Source organism: Nyctereutes procyonoides, unplaced genomic scaffold (genome assembly GCF_905146905.1).
Source record: "Nyctereutes procyonoides isolate TBG_1078 unplaced genomic scaffold, NYPRO_anot_genome, whole genome shotgun sequence".
NCBI classification, from domain to species: domain Eukaryota; kingdom Metazoa; phylum Chordata; class Mammalia; order Carnivora; family Canidae; genus Nyctereutes; species Nyctereutes procyonoides.
Genome location: NW_026575139.1, coordinates 22,244,339 through 22,271,905, shown reverse-complemented (window position 1 = coordinate 22,271,905; position 27,567 = coordinate 22,244,339). Strand labels below are relative to the sequence as shown.

General features: G+C 37.8%; 1 protein-coding gene and 1 pseudogene across 1 annotated transcript in view; both read right to left on the bottom strand.

Annotated features, from left to right (window-relative positions):
* The window catches only part of SPTLC2 (serine palmitoyltransferase long chain base subunit 2), a 111,017-nt gene that overhangs the window by 28,413 nt on the left and 55,037 nt on the right, over positions 1–27,567 (bottom strand). The gene's annotated exons all lie outside the window — the stretch shown is intronic.
* On the bottom strand, positions 1,981–20,128 carry LOC129496295 (ubiquitin carboxyl-terminal hydrolase isozyme L5-like; annotated as a pseudogene).

The following is a 27,567-nucleotide window of genomic DNA, read 5'->3' as shown; positions in this document are numbered from 1 at the left end:
CACTAAGTAATGTCAACAAGTCTGGTTCCCACTGCCTAGAATGGACGATTGCCTTCCAGAGGGCTATGGGGCATTCATTACAACTGGAATTACCAGCGTGTGATGTGGGATACAGAACTACTCAGCAGAGAACAAGTTAAAATGATGTTCTGTAGGGCTGCAGCAGGAACAAGGGTTTGCTAGAGAGGTCAATTTGGGATTAAAAAAGCTTAAACGCTTCTGGGTGAGCATAATATTATCAATGCATGTAAAACAGGTTCTCTTCAGACTGTGGTTTCTAAGAAAGACTGAAATCTGAAATTCTGACCATCAAATATGGTAATGCTGGCAAAATATTAATTTCTTAGAACTAATGCTTTTGATAAATTAGAAGGATGGGTTCTTTTGGAAAGTAGAGGGTTTGGCTTCTATTTTAAAAGGGGTAAAGCTAAATAAATAAATAAATAAATAAATAAATAAATAAATAAACAAACAAATAAATAAATAAATAAATAAGGTAAAGCTGAGCAAAGGGAGTAGATGCAGACAGTTTAGGGAAGGCTGGACTTGTCCTAGGACTTAAGATATTCCTGAACTAAATAAACCCTAGGCAAATAGAACATTCCTTACATGTACAAGCAGATCCTTTAATAGAATTGCTGGGATTCCTGACTCCATCTAATCAGGAAATCAGGGTTCTAAAAATAACTTTTACTTCTTTGAAGAAAGAGGAAGTGGGTTGGCAAGTGAATACTTAGATTTGATAACCAACAGTAACAAAAAATATTCTGAAGTCTCTGGTGTTTTGGGGAGCCCAAAGGTAAACAAATGAATTTGAATCCCCATTAAAATTGCTACTTATTTTTAATATATACACCCACAAAAGTCTCAATAGAACATGTAAGTTTGTTTCACACCATATTATTTACTCCGCATAAATGATGAACTATTTCATCAAATTCAATACTGTTAATTAATTAAATCAATTAAAACAAATGAGTTCAGGGGCACCTGGGTGGCTTAGTCGTTGAGTGTCTGCCTTTGGCTCAGGTAGTGATCCAGGGGTCTTGAGATCAAACCCAGAATCAGGCTTCCTGCGGGGAGCCTGTTTCTCCCTCTGCCTATGTCTTTGCCTCTCTCTGTCTCTCATGAGTAAATAAATAAAATCTTTAAAGATAAATAAATAAAAGAGCTCAGATTTGAGAAAAATGACCAATTTATATTAAGTTCACCGAGTAACAGTTAAAAGTAACTGTGCATATCTATAAGCTGTCAATATGCTTTAGTTTTTTTTTTTTTTAAGTCTGCTAAAATAAAATTGGGATGTTTATTACGTTCTCTACTGGCAGCAGCTGAAAATCACTAAAAACTATACTTCTTTTTCAAGTGAGCATTAAAACCATATCTTCTCAAGATAAAACTCAGTTTCAAAATCCTCAAAATGTTTAGATATCAAAGACAAATACTGTTTTTCATCATTGATGAGAAGAAAGAGATCCAGTTTAATCAAGATCTCACATTTTAAGCATGCAACTGAACTAAAAGATTGAGAGATTAATCATAACAATTACAGGTAGAGAATATCATTTGTACAATTTCTAGGTTCATTATGATAGTATATACCCAGAGAACCATCAGAAGTTCTCAGATCCAATGTCAAGTAATGGAATTGGACAAGCATTTTTTATTTTAAATATTTTATTTATTTGAGAGAGAGGAGCGTACTATCAGGAGGAGGGGCAGAGGAAGAGAGAGAAGTAGACTCCTTGCTGGGTAGTGGGCCTGATTCAGCTCCATCCCAGGACCCTGGGATTACAACCTAAGCCGAAGGCAGATGCTTAATTGACTGAGCCACCCAGGCACCCTGGACAAGCACTCTTAATATCACTTTTACTTAATATGCACTACATGCACACAATACAGGTAGGGAAAGAATCCATGCATTAATGACAAGACAGATTGTTACTATTGCCAAACAGGCAGAGTCAGTTGGGATGTTGCTCAAAGTTCTTTATACTTAATGGTTTCCTGTGCTTTCTTTGCATTGTTTTTCTTTTGCCTTTTCTACTAGTGGTTTAACTGCTGGTATTCTTCTACTAAAGTGTTTAATGATTCCATAATGAAAGGCAGATAATTATGCTGCCTTCTGATATTTCAAATCTCTTTAGTTTCTGTACTACTTCTTCAATAAGCATCTAACTTTTGGGTAACCTCTGACTGAATAGCATTTAACCTATTGCCCTGATCTGTATCCATGGGTTCCTCAATAAGTTGTCTTGTCTCTCCTTGTCTTTGTAACTGCTATCCTCTCTTCATATATCATTTTTCTATCAGACACAACGGCCATTAAGTTAAATCAAATTTCACCTTCACTGTACTTTTGTTTCCTTTGTTCCTATGACTGGTCTCACTGATGCCATTTTGATGGCAGGCACCGAAACTAGTCGGTCCTTCTCTTATTCCATCTAATTGATGCAATCTTTTCCATTTACAGGAACATAACTGACAAAGTGAAAAGCATCTTCTTTTGCTGATGTCTTGAATGTTTCAAACATTTGCTGTCTGACAAAACTGTTGTGCACTTGTTGAATCACATCTGAACTGCCGAGTGCCAAGCCTTTTATTACTGCATCAAAACTTTGTGAAAATTCTTTAAACTTTGATAACATCTCTCCTGAATGGACATCTTGATGATACAATTCAATAACACACTTACTATGGCCTGAGTAGCACAGACATTATTAATTACCAGCTTAGCAAAAGAAAAAACTGTGTCAAGTCTGCGATCCTGTACTACAGAGCCTGCTGGTTCTTCTCCTTGCTGCCTCTTGAAAAGAAAACCTAACCCATCAAGTGGTTTTAACTTTTCAAAATTCTCAGGTTCTAAACTTCGTATTTCTTCTACTTGGGCTCCTTGGCAACCAAATCCTTTAATGAGTTCAGTGAAGACCCTTGGGTTGCTTTTCACGAAGCACCATGCCCCAAGTTGCCTGTGATGGCCCAGGCCACACAAGGCCTGGGCTGCTACCTCAGGCTCTGCCTCTCACTCCCCCAACTGCCACCTATATCTCAGTGATCTCAGAAAACCTGTAGCTGAGCTCATCGGCCCCATGTCACCCCGCTTCAGGATTTTTTTTCTTTTTTAGGATTCTCATTTTTTAAAAAAAAAAATTTTTATTGGAGTTCAATTTGCCAACATATAGCATAACACCCAGTGGTCATCCCACCAAGTGCCCCCCTCAGTGCCCATCACCCAGTCACCCGAACCCCCCGCCCACCTCCCCTTCCACTACCCCTTGTTCATTTCCCAGAGTTAGGTGTCTCTCCTGTTTCGTCACCCTCACTGATATTTTTACTCATTTTCTCTCCTTTCCCTTTATTCCCTTTCACTAATTTTTATATTCCCCAAATGAATGAGACCATATAATGTTTGTCCTTCTCCAATTGACTTACTTCACTCAGCATAATACCCTCCAGGTCCCTCCACATCGAAGCAAATGGTGGGTATTTGTCGTTTCTAATGGCTGAGTAATATTCCATTGTATACACAGACCACATCTTCTTTATCCATTCATCTTTCGGTGGACACCGAGGCTCCTTCCACAGTTTGGCTATTGTGGACATTGCTGCTATAACCATCGGGGTGCAGGTGTCCCAGCATTTCACTGCATCTGTGTCTTTGGGGTAAATTCCCAGCAGTGCAATTGCTGGGTCGTAGAGTAGTTCTATTTTTAACTCTTTGAGGAACCTCCACACAGTTTTCCAGAGTGGCTGCACCATTTCACATTCCCACCAACAGTGCAAGAGTGTTCCCCTTTCTCTACATCCTCTCCAACATTTGTGGATTCCTGTCTTGTTAATTTTCACCATTCTCACTGGTGTGAGGTGGTATCTCATTGTGGTTTTGAATCAGGATTTCTTAAATAAAAGTAAACACCTAAAGAAGTTGAATTTGAGGACTACTAACATTTTTGAAGCCTTCTCTAACTTTAAGATATAAAACTTAAAAAAAATCTAGTACATGAAAATAAAGATTTATCTTAGCATATATATTTTTTTAGAAATACAGGAGATACAAAAGTAGCATCATAATCTTTACACCAAAGATAAAAATCTCACCAGGAAGACTACACAAAAAGGAAAGAATGTATTTCATGCTAGGAAAACAGACAAATGAATCCTGAGTATCTACCCAGTATGTGCCAGCCATCTAGGCCCTGGATATACTGTCTGGAATAAAAGAGACAAAACTGCCTGAGTGGAGCATACATTCTGATGTGGGAGATGGACAAACAAGATAAATATCTCACTCAAGTGATGTTTGAGCCATGACCTGGATGAGCTAAGTACTATCTCCATAGAGTGTGAAGGTCCGGAAGCAAAAAGCACACCTGGCATTTCCTAGGGCACAGTGAACCAGAATGGTTGGAACCTAGCCAGTCAAGGGAGTCTGGGATATACATTGTCCAGAGGGGGCCAGATCACAAGGCCATCTTCACCCTAAGAAAGGCTCTGACTCTGACTTTGACTTTGAGAAGCAAAAGGCCCCAGGAGAGTTCTTAATCAGAAGATTGATAAGATCTCCTATGTTTCAACCATATCACCCTGAAAACAAACAAACAAACAAAAACCCCAAAAAACCAATATCACCCTGAGTGTTGCATTTAAATGGAGGTGAGGACAGAAACAGAGAGGGCATGGGAGAGAATGGTGGCTCAGACTACGGTGACAGCAATAGGTATGAAAGGTAGATGGGGATATATTTTGAAGTAAACAGAAGTGTTACAAATCTTTAAAGCATAGAGAAGGTACCAAATAAATATTTAATGAAGGAATGAATCTTGATTAGGAAGGAAACCAATATGCTCAGAGAAGGAATGAATCTAAGAGTCATCACACTGCACTGGAACTTACTGCATGGAAGTTTCCTATTCCTGATTTTTCAGCATTCTTTATTTATCTTAATTCTTCCAAATCATTTTTGATTGACCAATCCGTCTATGACCATTAAATCCATGTGAAAGTAGACAGAAGTCTAAGTCAAGTCAATATTAGTGGGGATACAGAGTAATGGACAGGTTAAAAGATATTCAGAACACACGATCTAAAGGCTCTGGGTGATTAAATATATGGAATGGAAAAGCAAAGAAAATACAACAGTAATTTCTTGTTTGGACAACTTCGTAAATAGTGACACTATTATCTGAGGGAACACAACAGAAAAATGCATGTGTGAAGGGAAACAAATGGAAAGGGCTAAAAATCTTAGAGAAACAAAACTCAATTTGGGGGGGGGGGAGCAAGTATTTTTAAAGTCTAAACGTTTAAAATTGAGTAGGTCAGGCAGCCCCGGTGGCCCAGCAGTTTAGCACCACCTTCAGCCCGGGGTATGATCCTGGAGACCCAGGATCGAGTCCCACATCAGGCTCCCTGTACAGAGCCTGCTTCTCCCTCTGCCTGTCTCTCTCTCTCTCTCTGTCATGAATAAATAAAATCTTTAAAAAAAAAAAAACACTTTATATATACATTTAAAAAAAATTTTTTTTTAAATAAAATTGAGTAGGTCAAGACTACTGCTTCCAAACTTGGACTGGCATATCAAGAGTTAATTACTATTTGGAAAATAATGAGAAGATTCTGGAAATGGACAGTGATAATAGCTGCACAAAACTGTAAAAGGTTCTTAATGCCAGTGAATTACAGACCCCCAAATTAGTTAAAATGTTAACTTTTATGTTATGTATATTTTACCACAATGTTCACTCACTAGAGATCAAGTTTTTTTTTTCCATGAGATATAATTCATGTTCTATACAGTTCACCCATTTAAAACATGTAATTCAATATTTTTAGTATATTTATCAAATTATGCAACCACCATAATAATTAATTTTAGAACATTTTTATTGCCCCCCTGCCAAAGAAACCAGCACATATTAGCAGTCAATCATTCCCTTTTCACCCCAATCTTCCAGCCTGTATGTCAGGTGTAAACAATACTTTTTTTTTGTTTCTGAAGAATGTAATATAATTTATCCCAAAGTCACTTTTTTTCTATGTATACAAGACTTAAGGGATAACTTCTGAAAAAAGTCCACACCTTTTAAAACCCTAAGTCTTTCAAATACACAGCTCTACTAACAGAAATTCCTGGACAATTTTTCTGCAGTTTAGATGAAATTCATACAAATCAGTAAATACGAGCAATTTATTTTTGTTATTTTCTACCAATGTTTTATGTACTTCTGAGCTTGAACAACTCCAAAGAAATCGAGGGCACTATGAAAGATGGACAGAAGTGGACAAAAAAAATTAGGTTATGGAAAAATTCCTGGCACCTCTGAAGACATACCTCTACTTTGTACGTCATTAATTTGTTCTTTTTATATATTTTTGTTTTTTTTTACACCTTTCATGTGTGGTCTCCTGCCCTTAAAAACAAACTGCAAACTCTGAGGGCAAATACAGTTTTCCCACCAGCACCTCCCTCAAGAATATACAAACATTCGAGTTGGAATATTCTGAGAAAATGGAAACCCTTTTATGTGTTCAAACTAATTTGGATTCCACAGCAGAATTACCTATATTCAATGACACTAAGGCAAACAAATATTGAAGTATTTCATACACAAAAAGCATTCTGACATTTGAATCTGGGTGTCCAGGTTCAAATTCTGTCTCTACCATTTGGTAACTCTTTGACCTCAGGTAAGCAACTTAACTTCTCTGCTGCCTCATTTTATAAAAGAAGGAGAACTGTGTCTAATACTTGTTCTGAGAATTTAATTACAAACTCAGAGCAGTGCTCAGTACACAGTAAACACAATAACATGTTCACTATTATTACTTCCCTCTACTCATGTATCTTTCCCTTAAAATTAGGCCATTTGTATCTTCCACAGTACTTCACAATCTGACCCTGTAGCTTAGCCTTAGCTTTCAAAGATGAAATGAAGGATCTTCTTGCTTTCCCTCACTGTTTCTAGTTCTTCACTTTTTAATCCCTTAGCATGCTCTTAACACATAACACAGGACACAGATGACATTACCAATATATAAACACATAACACACAAAGGTTTACAATTAATAAATATACCTCATATGTTACATCATTGACCATACTATTGACTTTCCAAAGCTAGTTTTAGCCAGTGTTCCCCTACCTCTGCTATCACATCATCCATTACCATCCTGATGAGGCAAATTACCTGTGCAATTGGAGTATTCAAGATGGCAAGCAGATGCCCTTATTTTCTAAAAAGCATGCCTCACCGTAACAGGGATGAAACTAGGTCTCTAGTTCCAGATTTTCTCCCATAATTTGGAACAGGCATACAGAGATGACTGTGCTGACATTTTAAAATCTGAAACCATTAGGCGGCCATTTTGAAGCAAGACATCAAAGCAGTAAAAGCAGGTCTGAGAAAGACAGGAAGTAATAATTCTACTGTCTCCTAAATTTCAATCTTGAGCTTTAGTTTGGTTCTTTGGCGGCATGGACACTTCTGAAGTCAGACTATTTCGGTTTGTGTTCTGGCTCCACCATCCACTAGCTGTAAGGTCACCTAACCTCTCTGACTCCAATTTCCTCATCTGCAAAATGGAATTGATGATGACAATGATGACTGCATCTACTTTTGTAAGGTTGTTTCAAGGATTAAATGAATACAGGTAAACTGCTTAATAAAATGCCTTGTACATGGTGTTTAAAACTATTTCAATTATTTTATGTTTATTGTATAAGAATTTATTTTTATTATTTTACCTATAACAATATTTTTTTGGTCTTGTAAACACACTTTAATTTAAAATTAAGATTTCTGAAACAACTATACTAAGAGTGGTATTATAGGTCTGCAGCTAAATAAGACATAGCACTAAAGTAATTATGTTAGTTTTAATTTTTTTTAATTTTTATTTATTTATTTATGATACACACACACACACACACACACACACACACACACACACACACAGAGGCAGAGACACAGGCAGAGGGAGAAGCAGGCTCCATGCACCGGGAGCCCGACGTGGGATTCGATCCCGGGTCTCCAGGATCGCGCCCTGGGCCAAAGGTAGGCGCTAAACCGCTGCGCCACCCAGGGATCCCTGTTAGTTTTAATTTTTGAGGGTTCTTTTAAAAGCACCACTTAAAACTTATATATTCCCCAAAACCTATAACAATATTTTAAGGCTTTATTCTTCTTTCTTCAAATCAGAAAAAAGCTAGAAATAGATGAGTATATATACTTTGTGTTCTAAGGAGATACTAAAGATCTTGAGTAAAAAGAGAAAAAAGCAAGCCAACTGACTCTTCTAACTACACAACGTAATCAGACACCAAAAAGGACAGAATAAAAATCAATAAAATAAAACATAGAAGGGGTTAGGAGGTAGAAATACTGAGAAAATGTTGCTTATTTTGAGAATTAAAACAAACTGAATGCTTTGCCTTTAGAAATTTCTGAAGCTACTATGCCATTTTTCATGGCTGGCACACAGGAAGTAGTCAAAAAGTGATTGATGGGTGAATGAAACCTTGTGTCTTAAACTAATGAAAAAAAAGCCAAAACCAAATAAATAGAGGAGGTAGTAAGAAGCTCCCTCTAGATGTGTTAAAGATCAGGTATCAATTAGAGGAATAATATGCATTAAAGACTAAAAAAGATAAAAATGTAACAGACACAGCTCTTCTCTGCTAATAAAATTAATTTAACATATTATCAACTAAACTGTGCAGATGGGAGAAGAGTGATGTACAGCAGCAATGGCATCAGATAACCAAGAAAGTCTCCATTTGAATTTGAAATATATTTTATTATCTTAAAAGCACTTACCTTATTGCTAACATTTAATTTTGGTTTAAGTCCACATATGGCAGTTCCACCAAGAGGGGAAATGAGTAACACGAATTTAGGGGAAATGATACACACATTTAGCTGTGGAGGTGGATTATGATGACAAATGTGCTACAGATAATCTGTTTGTAAAACCAAAAATATATAAGACATGCAAAATCCGAGAATAAGCAAAAATTAACTAAGAAGGTCTGTTTGTAATCACTTTACAGAACGAACAAGTTCAATCCAAAGCAGCACTTTCATCTGTCAAAGGTAACTTTTCCCAAGCAATGCCTTATCATGGCCTATTTTTCATTTCAAGTATTTTGCGCTTATAAATGCAAAAATTCTAGGTATAGAGATTACATGATCTGGACATAATAACCCCTTTCAGGAGGAGTGAGGGACCTATAAGCAAATGTGTTCCAGCATAATCCTATGGAGATGTACTTTCAGATAGGAACAGAGACTCTTTCTGCTCCTGGATCCCCTGTAATTGTGGCAGGTTCCTGGCAATTACACTGTTTCTTCTACTCTTTTCACAATTACTGGTCAATACTCCCAGGCTGCAGTGACATCTGTGATGCTTTATACCGTATCAAAGGCCTTCACTAATTAATCCTATTTCTTGCTGATCATTACTGAGTTCTCAACCAATGCCTTGAGGAAACCCTCCAGAAGTCATGAAATGCACATATGAACACCTGGCATAATCCGTGGCTTACCTGTGTATTAGCTCTGTCACTTGTACACATTTGTTGGCCATCACATATAGGTCAAAACTGTTTTTCAGAACACAAAACAGAAAAAGATGACACCACCAATGTTCAAGTCAAGACAGATAAAGAGCCTCTTGCCCAAGAGTCACCTGTGTTCTGCCAAGGCACAGGGCAATTCTCGCTGGTTTAAAGCTGAGGAAGGCAACTGGCTAGACTCCACTCTCACCAATTCTTAAACTATGGGGAGGAATTAACAAAGAAAAGAATGGCTTATTTTATTTTGTTTCATTTTTAAAATACTTCAGAGAATTAACATTGTAATCCATTAGCCTTATATGGGGTGCTGTCAGATGAAGGGACCCACATGAAATGGTGGAACAAATGGAACACTTCACTTACCATAATGATAAGATTCTAACATTCAAGCCAACTTAGATATGATCACTTGTTTAGGCATTTTTAGTGCCCCCATTTACGGAGAATTCACAAGCTGACAGCCCTCACAATGAGATTTCTTTCTCTTTTGTTATTTTTAAGCACTAGTAAATACATAGGGTATGGGAGGTACCCTAGCAGGATTCATCTGTTTTTTTTTTTTGTTCTGCCAAAATTATGGAGTAAAGTCTAACAACCCTAGAACAAAACTGTCATCAGTAACTGCTAAAAAAGCAGTTAACTATTCTCATTTTCTTCCCTCCCATAATTACCAAACTCTTCTAATCAATCAAGTGGTGTTATTTATCTGCTATTGCTAAAAAGGAGTAACAGTAATAAATCTGTAAACTATATTCTAAACAATTGACATGGATTATCCAAGGACATATGATCATAGGGACTGTACTTTCTGTGACATACATGTAATTACCTGGGTTTTGAAAATAAGCATGTATTAGTCTTGTAAACAAAATAATGAATGAATAGATGAGTACATTTAAACTGGTATTAAAAACCTTGTATTTTGGATCCTTAAGACTGATCCCTGAGCTGCATATGTTCATTCATGTTATTGATGATCTACTTTCTACCAAACTGCCCAGGGTATAAATACCATTAATGGGACCAACTAAAAATCAGCTGACAAACAGAAACTAAAGTATAAAGTTAACTAACTTAATATTGTAAAAACTGTTTACATTTATAGAGAACCAGAGTTTAGAACCGAAAACTGAGTCTTCACTACAGAGCACAAAATGGAGGGGGAAAAAACTGTCAGGCCTAGAAGAGAGTTTATTTACTTATTTACTTCCACTGAGCCTTGAAAATTTGGCTGGCAAATTTTAGTATTCAAAAAAGTGGGCTAATCAACTGAGGATGCTGCGATAGCTAATTTTATGTGTCAACTTGACTGGGCCACAGTGTCCAGATATTTGGTCAGACATAAATTTGAGTGTACTTCTTTGTGAGAATGTTTGGGATGAGATTAACATTTGAATTGGCTGACTGAGAAAAACTGAGTAGACTGTCCTCCCAGGGTGGATGGTGCAGTTGGTTAAGCGTCTGACTCTTGGGGTTCATGATCTCAGGGTTGTGAGACTGAGCCCTGCGTCAGGCTCCACGCTTAGTATGGTTTTTGCTTAAGACCCTCTTCTCCTTTTCCCTCTGTCCTCTTCCTCCATGCTTGTTCTCTCTCTCTCTCTACAATAAATAAATCTTTAAAAAAAAAAAAAAAAAGAATTGTCCTCCCTAATGTGGGTCAACCGTATCTAATCATTTGAAGGCTTCAAAAGAACAAATGGGTGCTTCCAAATAAAAAGGAATTCTTACTGCCAGTCATGCAGGGTTTGAAAACCCCCACATCAGGGTTTTTTTCTGCCTTCATACTTGAACTAATAAGATTCAGCTCTCCCTGGGTCTCAAGACTAATGGCATTTGGACTAGAATTATATCAGCTCTTCTGGGTCTCCAGCTTGCCAAATTCAGATTTTAAGACTTGTAAGCCTCTATAACTATGTGAGCCAATTTCTTATAATATCTCTCTTTTCCATTCTCCTTCCTCCTCTCTATAAAAATACCAAATAGAGAAAGTCCAGCAAATGCTTTATGATGATGATTTCAACTTTGATGCCTCAGGAAGCTTGGGATCCTGTCCAATAAATAGCCATCTATTTATCTGATCAAGTTATCCCAAGCCCAAGGAAACTCAGAGAAACTTAATAGAACATTTTCTCAAATAATGGCTACACTTTTACTTAGATGTTTAAAATAATCTCTAGGGATGCCTGGGTGGTTCAGCAGTTTAGTGCCTGCCTTTGGCCCATGGCATGATCCTGGAGTCCTGGGATGGAGTCCCACATCCGGCTCCCTGCATTGAGCCTGCTTCTCCCTCTGTGTCTCTCATGAATAAATAAAATCTTAAAAAAAAAAAAAATCTCTAACTGCTGTTAAAGCCAGTCATCTTCCACTATCTTTTTTCTACTTCTTTCCCCATATGGTCACCATCTCCATTGGTTTTTTATTTTTATTTTTATTTATTCATTCATGAGACACAGAGATAGAGGCAGAAAGAGAGGCAGGTTCCTTCCAGGGAGCCTAATGTGAGACTTGATCCCAGGACCCTGGGACCATGACCTGAGACAAAAGCAGACGCTCAACCACTGAGCAACCCAGGTGCCCACCATCCCCACTGTTAACATTAAAGAAAAAGCATAGAATTGGAAAGAGTACTAATCCATACAATTATTGTATTTCATTTAAATAGTTTTGTTATAAACAAGAGATAAGACCCTCTCCCCATACCAAATATAAAAACGACTAGGTATCTCCTTTACTCTTCATCAATGGAAAAAAAAAATAGCACTCTAAATCTCCAGGAAAGATGACACCCTGCTATTGACAAGGTGTTGTTTACAAATCACTGAATAGTACGTATTACTCAAATCACCCATAGCAGCAAGTATCTTAGAACAAAAAATCTTGTGGCCATACTTTCCGTATATTCCTCCAAGAACAGAGTATGCTGAAGAATTAAAAACTGAATGATAAGTTTAGTGAAGGTAAAGATCCATTAATGGAAAAAAAGAAAACCTTTCTATAAATAGAAGCAAATGCTTGGTACTTGTTAAAATTTTGATGACTTTTGCTTATCTTATGAATCTTATGAGTATGTAGGTTCCCAAGTTGATTTCCATGCCAACGGAAATATATTGATAGTTAACAAGGTTAAACCATAAAGGAGTTTCCACTTCATATTTTTATTTTTTCACATTTAGATGATACCTTGAGTGCAGAGGCTGGCAAAACAAGAATGAATTCTTAACTAAGTCATCCAAGTTTCCTTCCTAAAGAAGCAGCAATCTCTCCTTCATTCATGTTTCTTAATTATCAATGGTTACCTTCTATGGACAGTTCTAAAGTGGGTGGAGAAGGCAGCAGACCACACTTTTCACTCATCACAGTACTTTCTAGATCAATAAATTGTACATTTGTCACAAGTACCCAGGCGGGATGTACCAGGAAAAGCAGGCTCTCATAGCTCACTAGAAAGGAGAAAAAGGGACAAAAGAATGCCTAAACACACAAATCAACCATCGTTAAAGGTACTCCTTTGTTCTTTAACTTCTACATGAGCACCTGCAGAATTTCAACTTGTAGACTAAAATTAAGATCACTATGCCTAAAAATATCTTAAAGTACCCAATAGGAGTAGAAAAAGAAGGGTGAGAGAGAGAGAGAGAGAGAGAGAGAGAGAGAGAGAGAGAGAGGAGAGCATGGGATGTGTAAAGAAAAAAACCAACAGTGATGCTATTTTTAAAACCACACTGTTGGAATTTGAATTTAAGTTCAGGTTTTTCACATGCTTTCAGAGAAAGAAGGATAAAGTAGATTATCTAGAAATGTTACCTAAAATAAATAAAAAAGATATTAGCTGAAAGGCAGAGCAGACTGATTTGAGTAACACGTCTTCCTTAAGTACCAGTTAAATTGCACTAGAACATTTTTAAGGTCTTTAAGAGACCCAAGGAATAGGAAAATAAATGTTACCTGCAACTCATTCTTTACAAGCTATTTTCATGCTCCAGTTTAGTCTTGTAAAAGGGATATTTATAAAGGACTTCCAGAAAGCAGGAGCTCAGTAACTTTGTTTACCACTGAAGCAAAATGAGTCGGAGCTTGGTTCACCATCTCCTAAAAGCAGCCCCTATTTTGCTAGACTGGCAACAGATAAAGTAAAAGTAGCCCCTATTCTGCTAGCCTGGCAACAGATAAAGTGCTCAGCTTGGGCAATTGTCAGGCTAATGAACATCAAAGCAGACAGCCTGCCTCTCTCTCTCCTAGGGACACTGTTTCAAAGACTACTTTGTTTTGTCTCCCTACAAGAATGTGGCCAAGTATGTGACTTTACTCTCCTATATTACCACTGCTATTTCTCTCATCTACAACTAGAGCAGTTTTTGTGAACACCAAGTACTGCACAGTGAGTGACTCTCAAGTACCGTTTATCACCCTCTCACTAGTCTTAGCTTAATCCTTTAATTAGTTTCAATGCCAAAAACTAGGATTTCGTGAGCACTGCCACAGGATGTGTATCAAGCAGCAACGGCCAAGGCTTAAAGTTGTTAATTCAATGAAATCAAAACTTTAAAAGAATGGCTGCTAATGCACAGCCAGAAACAGAGGGCTCTAAACTAAAGGAAGAAAGGAGGCCAAGTGCCTTTGAAAAATTAAGGAATTGAGTTTTAAAGGGTGCCAGCTCACTGTCAGGACAGAAAGTCTTCATTTGTCCAAAGACTATCCTATCCTACTGTTCTCTGGGGCTGGAACACATAACAAGCTACTTTCAGGCAGAACTACAAGGATGAGAGGATGCCTGGATGGCTCAGTCAGTTATGTGCCTGCCTTTGCTCAGGTCATGATCCTAGGGTCCTGGGATCAAGCCCTGCATCAGGCTCCCTATTCAGTGAGGAGTCTGCTTCTCTTTCTGACCCTCCCCCTGCTCATGTGCTCTCTCTCTTGAATAAATAAATAAAATCTTAAAAAAAAAAAAAAAACTACAGGGATGAGGAAATCCGTGTACTATGCTCAAGCACCCATCTTCAGATGAGGAGGGTCAGCAAATAAGACAATCACTGGTAAAGTCTAGGCTTTGAATTAACTGAACAGTTGCAGAGGTGGAAGACAAGGCCATAATTTTCACAAGCTAATTGGTATTGAGCTTTTAAAAGTTTATAATGGGCAAGGCCATTTGTAGGTTATGTACTAAAAATTTTGATCCTGAATTAGTAGGCCATTAAAAAAAAGTGAAACAAAAATAAATGCAACCAGACTTAAAGAGCCAACCACGGGTCTCTGAATTCTTAGTTATCTTTCTCCCTTCCTAATTGGTTTCTGCCTTCTCCACCTATGCCACAGATTCATTCAGCAAAGATCATCAGCTCTCTAGGAGAAACCATCAAGGCATCCAGATTTCCAAAAATGATGAAAACTGGCAACACAGTTTTACCACAAAGTTCCTGTTTCACAAGCCAACATGTCCCTTATTTTTCTTTCAAAAGAAAGAGACCATATATCTGGCTTTCAATTTCCTTTCCTTCCCAAATTACCACCTCTCAGTAGAGTAGTTCTTGGTTCTCTTCTGTGTAAACAAACTCAAACAAATAAACAAAAAGGTAGCCTTTAAAAATTAGTTTAAGTTTTCTTTAGAATGCACATTTTAGGCCTTGTCCACTAAGACTCAGTGTGGTCTGGTAGAGTGGACTAGAATTCTCATTTCAAGAAAGCTCTGTAACAGTGGTGCTCAACCCTGGCTACATGTTAAAATCTGGGATGCTTTTAAATAATACCCTGCAGGGGCCTCATTCCCAGATAGTCACAGGGTGTGCAAGGGGCCCTGACATAAGCATTCTAATTTTGAAGCAAGGTCAGGAACCACCACACTAAAAGTACCTCTGATACAACATGGTCTATGGACAAAGTTTGAGAACAGGGGCTTACAAGAGTACACCTGAACGAGGTCCTTCTGAACCTTGCTCCACATTCCACCACCAAAGTAGATAGCAGGCAGAGTAAAATATTTAGACAATTTAAAAAAACATAGGTGCCTTTTTTTTTCTTCCAAATCAATTCTTCTTCAGAAAGCTCTCAAATCTGGCAAGTCTTTAGCAGTTAAGAACAGAGTCCATATATCTTACTTGTCTACACATATTAAGTATTCATATAGCAATAAATAGCAAAACTGATGAAAAACTAGGCTCAAGTCTCTTAGACAAGATCCTCCGAAATAATTCTGGGGGAAATCAATTCTAATCATGTTAAAGTTTAGAAAGTTATTCTTCTTCAAACAAAACAGAACCTGGGTGATAAGGTTCACAAATTGCAAGTCATAGTTAGAATAGATTGCAGTAATGGTTATAAGTCTCAGCTACACAGTAACTGAATAAATCAAATTATGGGAGAAAAAAATCTTCAAAGTAAATTCGATTATGAAATAAAACTAAGGTAAAATTCATCCACTTCAATCCTAAAAAAACAAACTCTGAATCACAGTACTTTAATTAAGAATTAGTTTCCTTATAACATCTTACTAAATCTTCACAATCAGGGACATCTAGTACAGGTCTCCTTTTCTGTCCTAGGGCAACAACCTCAAACTCCTTTTTTATGTTTTGTATTAAGAACAATATTCTACTAAAGGAACAAGTCTACATTTGTTCAAAGGTTAGCTGCCAGGCCTGCTTGCTTGTGGACATCTTAATAGCTAGTTTTAAACAAACTCTGAAACAAGACACAAAAAGAGACACCACTCTTGTGGTGAGAAACTTTTATTAGCATTTGGATTTGGAAGAAAGAGACCAGGAGAAGAAACAGACCTGCGCAACAGAAGCTCCTGAGTATTCTAAACAGATTTCTGAAGCAGAGAGGGAGGCTAAAGGGGTTACTGATCCATAGAAAGGGAAGGCAGGTAAATGCCCTCAAAGGGCTTTCATTTATTTGTATGGCTGATTACTTACAACTCAATTAGCTGTGTTTTGGAAAATTAGCAGACCAGAAATCAGAAAATTAGGAAGAGGTTATAGTAAAATGTTTTAATAAAATGCTAAATATCACTAATGCAACTTCCAGAAGAAGGAGATGGAGTTCAAGAAGGCCATGTTCTTTCTATTCAGAGACAAGATGTTGAGAAAACTTGTACCATTTGCAGGCTCAAACTTCCTCAACTATGAAGTGGTCATGGGACGCCTGGATAGCTCAGCAGTTGAGCGCCTGCCTTCAGTTCCAGAGCACAATCCTGGAGTCCCAGGATAGAGTCTCACATCAGGCTCCCTTGCATGGAGCCTGCTTCTCTCTCTCTGCCTCTGTCTCTCATGAATAAATAAATAAAATTTTAAAAATAAATAAAGTGGTCATAGTGCTTGCTGATTTTAGAAGGCTTAAGCCATTGGTTAAAAAGCCCTTTGGGCTAGATAATGACAAAGCTAATTGACAAAAGGAAAGTCTTTTTCTTTGATTGCCGTAATTTACTAAAGTGATAGGCTTCCTTTTTTTTTTTCTTTTTAGAGTGATAAGCCTCTAAAGAAAAAAATCTGCCTAGAGAGACTGATAAGGAATGTAAAATTAATAAAATCTGAATTTGCTTCAAGTAATTAGCTGGCTTTAAGGAAGTTAAAGATTGGGGGGCGGGTAAGTGGTGAGGAAGGAGCTTTTTGGAGAGGAGACAGAAGGAGGAACCTGAGAAAAAGAGAAGTTGAACAAAGGAAGAATATGCCTATGTATCTGACACGAGTCCTTCTCTGGAATCCTATCTTTACCACCACTAGACTGTAAGTTTTTTCAAAGGCTGAGATTATGTATTGTTCAACCTTGCACTGCTCAACTGCAAACCCACCACAGGACACAGACTAGATATTTGATAAATGTTTTATAAATGTAGAATCCAATTTTTTTTTTAACGGCATCCTAGGCAGTGAGTTATGAGAAAGGAAGTAATCTAGTCTGACTTTTGGTGTCAGATACACTGCTAAGCTATACTCTAAGAAGAAAACTGTTTATTAGAAAACTTGATTTTTATTTACATGCATTTCTAAGAGTGAAATAAACAAATTAGATAAATAGTAATAAAAAAAATGTAACCCTCACAGTCCTGAGCTCAGAAAGCACAGGATGTGGAGAGGGGTGTCCAGGCTCAGCCCACCCACCAGACATAAGCAAATGTAAAAGCCGTCAGCCTCCGGCAGAGAAGCAGGAAATTCTCCCCATGCCCACCCCACCTCCCCAAAAAGACTCTGTTTTCTTTAACAGTTCTGCTTCAACATGGGACTCCTGGAATGTTTTTTCTTTCTTTTTTTTTTTTTTTTTTAAGTTTCTCAGTTCTCCTAAATTAATTTCTGACAGTTCCTGGGATTCTCAAGATGATCATTTAACAACTCATTAACAAGTCTATTATAGGAATTAATTCAAATGAGCTAAAACTAATTTTAATTAAACCTCAATCTGCCCAAGGTACTCCTTTTTTCTCCTCCACCAACAGCCACCTAAATAGGCCCACTTCTTTCAAAATTAAAAAGTACAAAAAGTATAGTTTTCTGGAAAATTACCTGTCATTTTTAAAAATTTATTTATTTAAGAGCAAAAGAGAGTGTGTACTTGTGTGAGAGATAGCATGAGCAGGAGGGACGGGCAGAGGGAGAAGCAGACTCCCCACTGAGCAGGGAGCCTGAGGAAGACATAGGGCTCCTCCATCCCAGGACCCCAGGAGATCATGACATGAGTGGAAGGCTTACTAAGCCACCCACACACCCTACTTGTCATTATTTTTAAATTTACCTAGTAGAGGGCACAGTCACTTAAGCCTTTACCTTTGGCTTATAGGTCATTATCCCAGGGTCCTGGAATGGAGCCCCAAGACAGGAGCCCTGCTCAGCAGAGGAATTCTGCTTCTCCCTTCTTCCTCTCCCTCCCTGTCCCTGGCTTGTGTGTGCACGCGTGCATGCGCTCTCTCTTTTTCTAATTAATTAATTAATTAAAAATTAATAAAATTTTTTGAGAATAAAGAAAATTTTTGTAGTAAAACACTTATCTATTTATATTGTTCCACCATTTGGCCATTTGGTTTAACATTCATCTATTTAAGCAACATACTTTAAGAACCTACTCATTTTCTTTAAGATCGTATTTATTTATTTTTGAGAGACAGTGTGTGCGAGTGAGTGCACAAGCACAGGGAGGGAGAGGGGTAAGGAGAGAGAGAGAAGCAGACTCCCCACTGAGCAGGGAGCCCAATGTGAGGCTCCATTCCAGGACCCTGGGATCAGGACCTGAGCTAAAGGCAGATGCTTAACTGACTGAGCCACCCAGGCGCCCTAAGAACCCACTCATTTTCTTTTTTTTTTTTTTTTTTTTTAAATTTATTTACTTATGATAGTCACAGAGAGAGAGAGAGAGAGAGAGAGGCAGAGACACAGGCAGAGGGAGCAGGCTCCATGCACCTGGAGCCCGACGTGGGACCCGATCCCGGGTCTCCAGGATCGCGCCCTGAGCCAAAGGCAGGCGCCAAACCGCTGCGCCACCCAGGGATCCCCCCACTCATTTTCTAATAGTTATGGCTCATGTGTACATTCATTCATCTGGCAAATTTATCCAAAGGTTACTGGGCATTAGACACTAAGCTGGGTGTTATGCATGTTATTAACTTCATCTTTGGCCAGAAATAAAATACAGTCAAGCACAGCTCTGGAAAATGGAAAAGCATAATTTTAGTGGTTTTGCTCAGACATATTTTGCCTTGACTCATAAATAGATCTTACAGTTAAATTTCCGTTAACTGTTTGGACGTGTGTGTGTGTGTGTGTGTGTGTGTGTGAAGTGAAAGCTAGAATTTCAAATGTCTAGTGGAATTTGTCAGAATTTCCTGATGTTATTTTTTTTACTCGCCAGCCTGTTCTAACTCAGTATGCCCACTTACGGTACAATCACCCTGGCAGCACACATGCCATCACTATTCCATCACTCACTTCAGTTCTGAGGTCAGATGCCTTTCAATGTCTACTCATCAATCTAGTGGCATGTCCTTTTCTTCTGGAAAAGGACAGGAACTGGAGGGAGAATGTGGGAAAGGTTAGGAGGAAGAAAAAGGCTTACAAAGTAGGGCAGGGAATGGATCTCCACTTCCTTTATGTGCTGCAGCTTTTTTTGAAGGCTCTACACCCTGGTCACCACAAAGCAACACATCTTCCCTCAAAAGAGATGAGAACGAAAAAAAAAAAAAAAAAAGAGAGATGAGAACGTTTCTTATCAATCAGCCCTGTAATATTTGTGTATATGTTTAATAAGTCTTACTTTTAACTGTATTGTAAGCAAGATTTTTCCATGTAAGTTATTCATGTAGTGTGGAATCTAATAACAAAAGTTTTACTCTCAGAGAAGTAACATATTTATGCGGTAAAATAAAATTCTAGCAGTACAGAATATTAAATACAAAGTACAGAAGCCCTCCCTTCCCCACCTCCATTCTCATCCCAGGAAGCAGTGCCAAGTTCTCCTTTCGCCTTGACAAGCTAGCCCCACAGTGCTGAATACACTTACACCTCTGCTTCTTGTTCCTGCACCCCTACATGGTGGTGTGGTGGGACAGCTGTGCTCTTGCAACTTTCCATGTTTCCTCGACTAATCACCACCAAGTTTTGTCATATTACTGTTTTTTAATTCTAGTGGCCAGTCACCTTCATAAACCTTAACTTCAAAATGTGCTGATTTATAAACAAGATAGTACCTAATAACCTTCCACCAAGTACGTAACAGAAACTGATACACTTCCATGTCCCTCACCTCTCTTTATCAAAGAATATAGTAAAGGACTAAATCATAGGTCATTAACTCTTACAATGCCTCTTTTCAAGGTAACAAATTATTATTTATTTAACCATCCACCAAGCATTTACTGCATGTGCCAAACATGGTTTTAAACAGAAGGAATAAAATGAACAAGATGGTCAAAACTCCATGTTTTCATGGACTTTATATTCTACTTTAGGAAGATAAATTAACAATTTTGTGAGTAAGCGAGTCAAACAACTACTGACTCTAAGTTCCTAATACAGGCACCTAAAATTTAAGATGGAAAGGAGGAACAAGACAGGGTCCTAATGTGGAAACGATATGTACATGGAAAAACTACATAAAGGGTTAGTGAGCTTTCACACATTATACAGTGACATTCCTAAGCTACTGGTTGATGATCTGTACAACAAGCTTTCAGAGTTACTGCACAATAATACTGTGTATTAACTGAAAGTTCGTTTTTTGCGAAAGTCTCCCTCTTTCTGTAACAGCATTATTCAAATAGTTTATTACTTTTCATCTTTGAATTACCAAACATGTTTACTAAAGGGACAAAATAAAGTATGAATACTAATAAGATAGTACAGGACCCAAGGGTGCCTCTGTGGTGCAGTTGGTTATATTTTTAACTCTTGATTTCAGTTCAGGTCATGATCTCAGAGTCCTGAGATAGAGCCCTGAGTTAGGCTTGGTACTCAGCATGGAATCTGCTTGGATTCTTTCTCCTTCCCCTCAACCCCTCTCTCCCCACACTCCCACTCCCACCATGCACTCTCTCTCTCTTTCAATGAATGAATGAATGAATGAATGAATGAGTAAATAAATATTAAAAAGATCACACAGGACTCAAAATTCATTTGAGACAAAACCAATAATTATTCGATGTATTGAATGTGGCAATAATAAACTTTATATGCTCATTGGAATTGTGCTGTAGCTACCAAACAGTTATGAAGAAAAAATTAAAATCAAATAACAAAATACTTGAGACAGTAAAAGTTATAATGAAAAGGTAAGGCTTAGAGATTTCATTATATGTTCAGTATTTTAGGACTGGACACCAGTTGTAATATCTAGCTGTTAAGTCTACTGATTGACTTGCATATATACTTTTTTTTTGACTTGCATATATACTTTAAAGAAAACATTGTGTTCAAACATTAAACACTGACTCTGAGACAAAATCACAAAAATTTGTGATATTATGGAATTGTGAAATATTGATTTTGAGAAAAAAGGGTATTAGTACAAAAGTGCTGTAAAAGACACAACCAACCTTCCTTCCTTCCTTCCTTTTTTTTTTTTTTTAAAGATTTTATTTACTCATGAGACACAGAGAGAGAGGCAGAGACACAGGAAGAGGGAGAAGCAGGCTCCATACAGGGAGCCTGACGTGGGACTCGATCCCAGGTCCCCAGGATCACGCCCTGGACTGAAGGCGGCGCAAAACTGCTGAGCCACGTGGACTGCCCAAGACACCACCTTTCAGTTGGCCCCGAAGAATGAACAGAATCTGGGGGGACGGGAGGATAAGAATTCTGTCAGAGGAATCAAATTGGTTTAAATAAGGATAGGTGAGAGGATGCAGAAAAAGATGACGTAAGCTACAAACTGGAAGATCTTAAGCATCACATAAAGGATTTGGACTTCATTCTACCAACTGGGAGGTATCAAAGACTGCTATTTTCTATTTCTGCATCTTTAAGCTGACGCTCACAAACAGAGCTGTATGTTGGGAAGAGCAATGAATGGTTATATACAGGAAAGACTGGAGCCAAAAAAAGGCAGTTACAGGTGGGGACAATAGTTTGAGCAACAGGTAATCAGGGCCTGAAACAGAAATGTGGCCATGGGAATAAGAAGAAGTGAGAGGCATAATCAAAAAAATCTGACTTTGATATGGAGAAAGTTGACCAGGGCCTGAATAACCTGAAGATAGTTACATATTTAGTTGAGAAGACAGAGAGGATTCAGGGAGTAAAACGCAGCATAACTTCTGTGCCCTTCCTATTCAAGATATCTTAATCTTAATCACAAGAAAAGAGGGAGTGAACCCAAACTGAGGAATATTCTGAAGCATAAGTGGCTTGTAATCATTCATGGAGTCAAAGTCATGAAAGTCAAAGAAAGATTGAGGAACTATGACAAGAGAAGACTAAAGAGATAGGACCACTAAATGCAACATGTGATCCTGAACCGTGTCCTCATCACTGGGACACTGGCAAAGCCTGAAAAGGACCTGAGAAATAGATATAGTAATACCATACCAGTATTAAAGAAGTAATATCATGCTATATTGCCTAGTTAATAATATATTAGTGTCAGTTTCTTGCTTTGGATGGTTGTACCGTGGTTATATAGGAAAATGACTTTGTAGGAAGTACTCACTATAGCATTTGGGATGATGAAGCGTCACATCAACAACTTACTTTCATACGGTTCAGGAAAAAAAGTTCTTTGTGCTGTACTTCCAGCTTTTCTGTAAGTTTGTTTCTATAGTTTTATTGTAAAAGGGTTTACAAATATCAGTCAGAAATGTTAACTCTACCATATGACTATAGCTAGCTCTACGCCATGGAATTTAGGGACAGACATGTCAAATTACTGTGATTTTTTTTTTTTTTGGTAACTTTTAGTTCTCCCTGCAGTCCCTTAAAGCCAGTAAGAAAAGCAAGAACACCCAGCTATATAAGAGTGCTCAAATCTCTCCCTACATTTTTCATTTTTCTTACATAAGTTGCACAAAGTTAAAAAAAAAATGAAACGAAATATGCTTAAAAATAAAAGATATGGGAATGATGATCTTTGCATGGCAATGAGAGATTTGTACCACAAATCAACAAGACTCCATACTGGGCCAGGAAATAAGAAAATAAAGACTACTTTAGCACAAGTAATACATGAATTCCTTAACTTCCTAAATCAGTCTCAATAGTGACATTCTGAATAAAAACCTCAAACTTACAAGTGCATATAAAATGCTAAAAACTCTATTAGACTAGTTTAGAGAAATGTAAATTTATGATTTAAAAAAAAAAGCAAAAACCAAAACACATCTTTTGAATACAGCATGTCCAGAAAAATGAATCAGTACCAAATGGGGTAGAGTGTGTGGTAATAAGACTGGATTCAATTCTATGGTAGTGTAAGTGGTCAAGTGTAAACACAAAAACAAAAATAATGCCATGCTAACTGCAGCTTTTTAAAAGCATCTAGTCCTATAGTTCTTTGAATTATCTGACACTGACATGAGAAAAAAAAAAACAAAGTTCCCAGGGATTCTGGACCACCTTTAACCTACAATAGAATTTCATTGGTTTAGCACCCTGTTTGGAGTGACCCCACAGGAAGGCCTGTTTATAGTGAAATAACTTACACAACAGAGACTGAAAACAGGCAAATAAACAGAACTCTTACATCTTATAGAAAGGACAAAACAGTATGCCAAAAAGGAGTTTACCTAGAACCATGCTTTGGTATCTGTATGTCCAGTAACAGCAACCAGAAAGTTAAAGAGTTGTAAGAGCATGAAAATAAAGCCAGCTTCTTAGTCTAACACTGCCTTAAACTAATATCAAAGCCAAGACCAAACATTTACATGGTCTTTCTCTTTCCTAGACAGAAATTGCCCAGGAGATATTCACCACAAAGTAAGGAAAGGGCTCTACAATTTGTAATTTCTATTCTCATGTAACAGACTCTTCTGTTCACATATGGGTTACCTTCAGCTCCCCTCATTTCCAAGTCAGAGTACTACAGAGATCCAACGAGAGACAAATATTGATGCAGCTTCGATATAAACCTGATCTTCCAGGCAAATCTATTCAAAATACAAAAACTGAGAAACAGTGCAGTATGAAGATTTATGGTTTTAGAAAGCCTAGATAATCCAAGATGAAACTGAAGAATGCCCCTAAAATAAATCATGCCCACACACATATAACTATACAGAAACCCATACCACCAATTAAGTAATATAAAATAGGAGAAGAAAGCAATAAATACTTACAGAAGACATATTTGACAGTGAAAAGATTACTTAAGGCACAAAAACATTGTCCATAAGGGAAAAGACTCAGAAATTCTACCGTATCAAAAAGGAGAACGTTTATAAAGCATAATATTATAAACAATATTTAAAGAAAAGCCATTTTTCTCAGTTTGAAACACAACAGTCATAAAGAGTTATTATCCAGAATATATGACGACCTCCTAAAAGTATAATGGACTCCGTGTTGCGCAGCATCACTGAGCGATGCACACAAGAGTACTTCAGTTGTCTTAGGGTTCAAGTAGGTCACTGATATTTTAGATGTTTTCTATTTTATAGAAATTCTTGGTAGGTTATTATGTAGATATTCAAGAGTGTTTCATGGCTTGGGAAAAAAATGTTTGGAGTTTTGGATGAGCTAGGAACATGTGATTTTTCCCGTTTTTGAATAATATGTAGACTCTGCTACCTGAAAGTTCACACTGTAACACATTTTTAGGAACAAACTGGATCCCAATATTCAGGACTGTCTATGTTGTTTTGTGTGGGGTTTTTTTTTTGATTGTTTGTTTTTAAGATTTTATTTATTTGAGAAAGAGCATGCATGAGTACATGAGCAGGGAGCCCAACATGGGGCTCCATCCCAGGACCCAGGACCCCAGGATCATAACCTGCACTAAAGTCAGACACTTAAACTGAGCCACCAGGCACCCCTTGAAGTGCACTCCACAGCCTCTTCCCCAGATTCATGCACAACTGAAAACATCTTGGGTGGTGTGTGCATGACAATTTATTATAGTGGGTTTTTATTCAGACAGTTAAATCTCATAAACATTTCTGCAAGTCATCATAAGCAAATAGCCTTCAAACACTGGGGCATACTGGTAATATATAGATATGGTAAAAATAGTAAAAGCATTAACGTACAGAAAGACAATTTCAGAATAGTGGTATCTCTGGGGAAGGAGTGAGAGAAAAAGTATCAAGAAGGGAAACAAAAGCTAGTTTTAGCTATCTTTTTCTTTTTAAAGAGTGAGATAAATGGGGTGAGATATTAACATTAAAATATGGGATCACAGGTACATTTTTTCTGTATTTTTTCATAAAATCTGAAGGACCAATAACATTTTTAACCTGACTCATGCCAGAGGCCTCCTAACATTAAGCAGCCCACAGATTCACAAGAATCTGAATTCGATACTAAGCAAGAATCTGAACTTGATTTTAGGACAAGAGAACCAGTGTGTCTGCTTTTTCCTGTCACCCTGACATCCTTCACAAGGTAAGTCTACCTCCTGTCAGAACTGCCACCCTTCCCACCTCTATCCTCAACCACTTGCTCACCCACAATCCCTCTACCTGTCCTATTATGCTCAGATCACAGTGGTCTTGCTGTTCCTGAACACACAGTGGCCTCCATCTCTAGGCCTTTTATAAACCCTGGATTTTCAGGGCCAAATCTTCACCTTCTTCAAATTCTTGCTAAAATCTTACCTCTCAATGACCGCCTTATTTAAAATTGTAAAGTGGGTCCCCAGAACCTCTGATTACCCACCTTCTCTACTTCCCTTTTTCCTTAAGTACTTCTCATTTTCTAGCACACTGTTTAATTAACTTGCTTCACTAGAAACCCCATTATGCAAAAACGTTGGGGTGTTTCATTCTTGATGAATCACGAGTGCCTAGCACAGAGCAGGCAAATATTTGGTAAAATGACTAATTTCGATTTTTCTATGTTATAGTACTCTCTGGGATTAATACAGCAAGCCACTATCCTCGATCCTCTACATCTCCAATACTCCCCAAAGTATATACTTCTCAAATGATCTGCTTGTCTACCCATTTCCTGTGGATTCAGATTCACAGAGTCTAATAGAGGGAGATACTTGATATTTGTGGAATGAATGAAATTTAATGTCTTGAATGTTAAAGATTAAGTTTCAGTGAGGGCAGGCTGCTTCTACTATAAACTCAGACTCAAGTAATTGCAGATACCTCTTTGTAAAGGTCACCTTAAGGCATAGTCAAAGGGCTGCTGCTTAATTTACACTTTCTTTCTACTACACAGGCAATAAAAAGATGCATTCAATTATGCCATAAAAATAAGCATTACCTTACACGCTCAAATCTGAAAGAAATCAGGTCAAATTTAATTAAGATCAGGTAGGCGGATTTAAGAAAGATGGTACTTATCGTTACCTTTTTATTATCCTCTATTTTGGAATAGAAGCAGTGTAGCCAAAAGAAGTTTGCCCATACTAATTAAAAGTTTCAGAGAGCAATTTTGAAAATACATAAAAGCTGGTAGTAGCAAGTTGTAAAAATGGCCACAAATTCTTGGACCCATTCCCATTTGAAGTGGAGTCTGATTTCCCATGCCCTGCAATATGGACTGGCCTTAGCGCCCTGCTTGTTAACAACAAATTGGAAAAGGTCATGGGGTTACAGCAGGTTTTTTGGGAACACTTGCTCTGAAGCATTCCCTCTGGATCACCAGTCGCTGTTCTATGAGGAGCCCATTCCTCACAGGGAGGACATGTGAAAGTGCTCTGGTCAAGAGCCTCAGCTGAGCCCCACTGTTCAAGTCACTTAGGCCCAAGTGACCTGGGATGGAAGAAGCCTCCAGATGATCCCAGCCCCCAGCCATCTGAGTCTTCCCCAGCAGCTTGGGTCTTCAACCTCAAGCCCCGGATCCTACAGAGCAAAGACAAGCTATCCCTGCTGTGCCCTGACCGAATTCCTGACCTATAGAATCTGTGAGCATAATAAGATGGCTGTTGTCTCACATCACTAAGCTTAGGGGGTGGTCAGAGAGGCAATAAATAAACTGGAAAATGAGTGCTAACCTAAAGCCTGTAACTAATTACCACATTTCATTTTATCATCACCAGCAGAGCCTAGATTTCATTCCTTAGTACAGATAAGTCATTTATGCAGAGGTCACACATCACACAGATTCATGCTCTACAACAGGGCAAAGAAATCATCCAAAACGAACTCTGATAGCTGTTAGCTATTCATTTTAGTCACCTACATATGCTGAATCAATAGGGTTGACGCACCTCGATGAAATAACTAGATAATTGCTAGCTATATAAATATATATCTCAAATCAAAACACACTATTTCTAATAACACCATAAGGGAAAGAGAGAAGATAATGTAGTTACTGTAAACAGGGGGTTACTCTCAAGGCTCCATGCTGTGTGTTCACAACACGAATGAAATATTTTCTTCCCTATGGAATCAATTCATGAAACTAAA